Source organism: Podarcis melisellensis, assembly GCF_964234715.1.
Source record: "Podarcis melisellensis genome assembly, chromosome: 17".
NCBI classification, from domain to species: domain Eukaryota; kingdom Metazoa; phylum Chordata; class Lepidosauria; order Squamata; family Lacertidae; genus Podarcis; species Podarcis melisellensis.
The window spans coordinates 1,193,465-1,199,570 of NC_138534.1; positions in this window are offsets into that span (position 1 = coordinate 1,193,465).

Sequence of the window (6,106 nt, forward strand, 5' to 3'; positions counted from 1 at the left end):
TCGGAATTCCTTCAAGTCTAAGGCCCCCAAAACTTCAGGCTCCTCCAGGGACGCGGACTTATAAAAAATATTGGGGGGGCCCGGGAAAGCTCATGAATAATAAATAAGCTCATGAATATGCAAATAAAGTGGCGCCGCCTCCTCGTGAGCGAATAGGGGAGAGCGTGCTGCGCCTATTAATCAGCTCCAAAGGAAATTGGGTGGAGCTTTTGCTCGGGAGGGAGGGCAGGAGGCATGCAGCCCGCCCCTCCCTGTGCATTTTGGGCTGGGGGAGGGGCGGCGATGGCGCTCTGCTGGAGGGGCGCCGGAGATTATTGGGGGGGCGGAGCCCCCCAAACGAATTTTTGAGGGGGCTCGGGCCCCCTCAAGCCCCATGGAGTCGGCGCCTATGGGCTCCTCCAAACCCAAGCCCATGTCCCCAAAGTCAGTCAATCCCTGGATAGAGGGATCTTTCCAACTTTCCTTCTTTGGTCCAAGCCGTGCTTCTGTGCTGGGGTGAGAACAGGATGCTGGGCTGGAAGGGCCATTGGCCTGGGCCAGCAGGCTCTCCTTGTGTACTTATGTAGCCTTATGAGGCTTTGCCCTCGGGTGGGAAAAGTATTGGACCCGGGAAAGGGAGAATGGGAGTCAACAGACACTCAAGGAAAAGTTTCAGAGAAAAAGCTTTATTTCTACCATCCATGAACTGGTAGAAGGAGCAAGTGTGATAGATTCACAAAACAAGCATGAGTTCACAGCCATTTGCACAGAGCATATATTCCCCTTCTAGTTCCCTCCCCTTTCTCCTCCTCCTCCGGAGTCCTGCCCCATGTTGAGTTTCCTGAGCATGAACAGAAAGCTCCTGTCTTGGGACTCTTTTGGACTCTTCCCAGGAAAGGAAAGAAGCCAAGGGGGTCGAGGAGCCTTGTGGTTCAGCATGTCCAAGATGTTGCAACTGAATGAGATAAAAGTCAGTTCTCAGGCTTGCTCTGACAGAGCCTGTTCATTAGCTTTTTGAAGCCTTCTCATACTGATAAAAGTAACGGTTTGCCTTTGCAACAGCATCTTGTGAGAAAACAGAGGAAAACTAAGCCCAGTCTGTGTGTGTTGGTGACACCAGATGACTTGGGATCTGGCCCATTGTTACTTTTATTTGCTTTTGTGTTTACCTTTGAATGTGAATATATATAGTTTTTGGGCTCCCATCAGCCTCATTAAGCACCACCAATGGTCCAGAATGGTAGTACCTGTAACAGCCTCTGTAGTCCAACCTAAAGACATCTGAAGGCAGCCCTGTTTAGGGAAGCTTTTAATGTTTGTTACGGAAATTACCGGGGGGGGGCACATCTTTAAAGTTAAATATTACAAATATTATGCCTGAATGTATCCTTTCAACTGGACAGCTCAGGGAAGTTACCTAGCTTTAAAAATAATATAAAATCATCTCCTTTCCCAGTTCCCCCCATTCCAAAGCTATTTTCCCCTGGCAAAAGGACTCCAGGAAGTTCCCAGAGGTGACAATTGCTGGGCTCATTGTTAGCCAAAGGAAACCAAATCTCATCACCTGACTTGCCTCAGGCTCCAGACATGCAAAGCAACTTCTATTGTACTTTTGGGTGCTGGGGACTTAAGACATATTTGTCTATGCTCATCTTATACCCGAGTCTTGCCCTCCCATGTCTGCTTAGGCTATTCTTGTACCAAGGACTTGTCTGGACATGTTTGCCAAGGTTAACCCCTCCCCTTTTGTGACATGTCAGTGATGTAGCAATGATGTAGCAATGATGCTGTACAAACTGTATTCTGGGATATGGTGAGAAAGTTTTAAAAGTCTTTGTCACCCCATCCTCGGGGTTCAAATTTGCTCTTTGAACCTATTGCGCAATAAACTTTTAAAAAAATTATTTATAAAATTTTCAAATATAACAATAAAAGAAAAACATTCCATTTGAATTATACATCCAATTCTAATCTTTCCACTTTCAGACTTCCTTCAGTCTACAGTATCTGGGAATTTTCATGTTTTCACAGTTATTCACATTTCTTGCATCTGTATTGGTGTTTTTTTAACCAAATTAATCTTAACAATTATTATAAAACAATATTTCTTTCCATTATTATCACAGAGCTTCTTGAAAACCTACAAACCTTAATTGACCTTCACATATATTTTTAATATACTCTGTAAATTTATTCCAGTCCTCGGTAAATCTCTGGTCTCGCCGGTTCCGAATTCTCCCCGTTAGCTTGTCTAATTCTGCGTATTCCATCAACTTCATTCTCCATTCTTCTTTCGTCAGGATTTCTTCCTGTTTCCATTTTTGTGCCACCAAAATTCTTGCTGCTGTTACTGCATATAGAAACAACTTCTCATCCTTCTTTTTTATGTCATTTTTTAGTATTCCTAACAGAAAAGTTTCTGGTTTTTTTAACAAAGGTATATTTCAACATTTTTTTCAATTCATTATAAATCATTTCCCAGAAACCTTTCATTTTTTTACATTCCCACTACATATGATAGAATGTTCCTTCTTTCTCCTGACATTTCCAACATTTATTACTCATTTTATACATCTTTCCACGTTTTACTGGTGTAACATACCATCTATATAACATTTTCATAACATTTTCTTTTATTGTAGTACATGCAGTAAATTTCATTCCTTCTTTCCACAATCTTATCCAATCATCAAATTGAATATTATAACCAAAGTCTTTGGCCCACTGAATTATTGCAACTTTAACCTCTTCATCCTTAGTATGCCACTCAAGTAATAATTTATACATTTTTGATAAAATTTTAACATCATTATTCACAATTTATTTTTGAAATCTCGATTTTTCATCATGAAAACCTCTTTCCAGCATCTCTTTTTTAAACATCGCATTCAGTTGGAAGTAGTGTAATCAATCAAACACATATTCTTTAACTTCATCATATGGCTTCAGTTTCCATTTATTTCCTTCTTTTATAATTAAATTCTCATATGTAATCCAACTCCCCGTCATATTGATCTTCTTAACACTCATTACCTCCAATGGTGACAGCCAGAATGGAGTTTTAAACTCTAATAAATTTTTGTACCTATTCCATACTTCTATCAGCGGACCTCGGAAAATGTGATTTTCAAAACCTTTATGCACTCTTTTTTTCTCATACCATAAATATGTGTGCCAACCAAATCTATTATCATATCCTTCTAAATCAAAAAGTTCTGAATTTTCCAACTTTATCCATTCTTTCAACCAGCAAAGACATGCAGCCTCGAAATATAACTTTAGGTCTGGCAGGGCAAAGCCTCCTCTATCTTTTGCATCCGTTAAAATCTTAAATTTTATTCTAGGCTTCTTGCCCTGCCAGACATATCTTGATAATGCTCTTTGCCATTCTTTAAATATCGTAACACCTTTAATTAATGGTATTGATTGAAATAAAAACAACATTTTTGGTAGCACATTCATTTTTACCATTGCAATTCTTCCCCAAAATGACAACTTCATTCTTCCCCACACTTCCAGGTCCTTCCTAATCTTGTTCCAGACTGGTACATAATTATTTTGAAAAAGATCAATACACTTGGGAGTTAATATAATCCCAATATATTTAACTTTCTTAACCACTTCCATATATGTTTGTTGCTGAATTCTTTCTATTATCTCTTGGTCCATATTTTTAACCATTATTTTTTGTTTTACTCTTATTTAATTTGAATCCGACAACTTGTCCGAATTGCTCTATCTCTTCTAATACTTCCTTAAGACTTTTAATAGGGTCTTCTATTGTTATAACCAAATCATCAGCAAAGGCTTTTACCTTATATTCCTTACAACCAACTGTCACACCTTTTATCAAATCATTACTTCCAGGACTGATATGAATAACCATGGTGATAAGGGACACCCTTGTCTTGTACCCTTGGTTATAGCAATATCATCTGTCAGTACATTATTAACAATTAATTTTGCTCTTTGTTCAGAATATATTGCCTTTACACCATTCACAAATGAATGACCCATCTCCATAAATTCCAGATTCTTTAACATAAATTCCCAAGAAATATTATCAAATGCCTTTTCCGCATCAACAAATAAATAAACTTTGGTCTACAGCTGTTTGCTCCGGTTGGCTGGACTCCTTCCTTTATTCTGCAGGGACCCGCGGGCTCTGCCCGATGAGCTGGGTGACTGAGCAGCCTCACACCTAGATTTTTTCCTTAACATGTTTAATAGGTTATTGTATTTTAGTGTTTTGTTGGAAGCCGCCCAGAGTGGCTGGGGAAACCCAGCCAGATGGGCGGGGTATAAATTATTATTATTATTATTATTATTATTATTATTATTATTATTATTATTATTACCTGGCAAAGGTTCCCTACTCCTGACTTCGGGTGTTGTGTGACAGGGTGTCTTTAATGTATCGCCAGGTGCACCCCCTTCTCTTCTTGAAACCCTTTCTGCCTAACCTGCACCCCTGCCTTTCAGAGCCCTGGTGCACCCCAATCAAAGAGGGGTGAGAAACTTAGGGGGTGCCTGGGTCTACTCACGGTTTTATATTGTTTTATTTACACACCCTGTATATACAGTCTGAGCACAGGATGGAGGGGCTCAAGGCATTAACATTCTAAGAGATATTGACTCCCCATGAGGTTTCCAGGAAAGCCCCAAGCTCAGCTTTGGGTCCAGCATAGTGCAAGTCATGTCTCTGTCTCCAACTTCCAGCATCAGCCAAAAACTCACAGTAAGTAACTCTGGCTAGTGTTCTTCTACCTTACAAGGTGACTTGCTTCCAGCTAGATGGGTGGTGATGGTGGTAGCTACCCCGTTTGTCTCCATGGCAACAGGGCAACATCTCTCTAATGTAAATGGAAGGCTAAGGCCAACTGGTTTGACTGGTTTCCTCTTATAGAGTCAGACTGCACCTAGACAGGTTTGGAAGGGACCCCCAGATTGACTCTCACCCAAACCTTTAACAATACCCAGCTTTGATGTTACAGACTCCTGCCATCTCCCCAACAGACTATGCTCTACATCAGCAGTGAGGAACCTGTGGCCATTCTTGACCATTCCTCATGTTGGTTTGGGCTTTCGGGGTTTATAGTGGCTTGGGGGCCACAGTTTCCTCCTTCATACTTGAGATTTTGTGCACTGATCCACAGCTCTGCCTACAGATAACAAAGAGTCTTGCAACCCCTTAAAGACTAATGAATTCATTAAGGCATGATGAATCTCAGGGTCCATAATGAATGGACAGATGATGCAGGAAATGGTGTCCTTGGCTAGTCGGTGTACATATGCCTATATCAGAGGTTTCCAACCTTTTTGAGTCCATGGCTCCCTTGACCAACTACACTCTTTCTGTGGCACCCCTGTGGGCCTCAGGAGTTCAGTTATGTCACCCCTTGCCCTCAGAGCCAGCAGCCCCTCATCCCTTTTTGAACACCCTCGCGTGCAGAATGTTCCCTCAGCCTCCTCTCCCCTCTCCTTGGGAGTCCTCTGGGCCACTCCCCCCCCACCCCAAAGAGAGGTGCCTCCTCCCACTGCCCCACAGGGGCCTGGGAAGCACCCCCTGACCAGCCCCAGAGGCACCCTTCGCCTGGGGAGCTTGTAGCCAGGGCTGCTGCAACAAACAGCTGTGCAAGCTTTTGGGAAAAAGAGATGCAAGAGGACATCAGAGGGGAGGAAAGAGGGCCAGTGTTGCCCGCAGCACCCCTGACTATCATTCAAGGCACCCCAGGGAACACTGGTTGAAAACCACTGGTCTATATGTTCTCACCTTACTTATATTGGTGCAAACCTGAGATCTCCGGGGGGGGGGGGGTCTTTGCTTCATGGAATCACAGACTCACAGATTTGAAAGGGACCCCAAGGATCATCTAGCCTAACCCCCTGCAATACAGGAATATGCAGCTCTCTCACATGGGGTTTGAACTTGCCACCTTGGTGTTATCAGCACCACACTCTAACACATGGAGCTATCCAGGCACCTCCTTCTGAGTGCTTTGTTGCTCTCCTTGGACTCCGTCCTCTTCGGCTGCAGGTATCTGATCAGGGTGCTGCCCCACCTATCGGGGCTGAGTCACTCCAAGGGACTATTGCAGGAGGGGCTGACCAGGGACTTCCCCTGCTC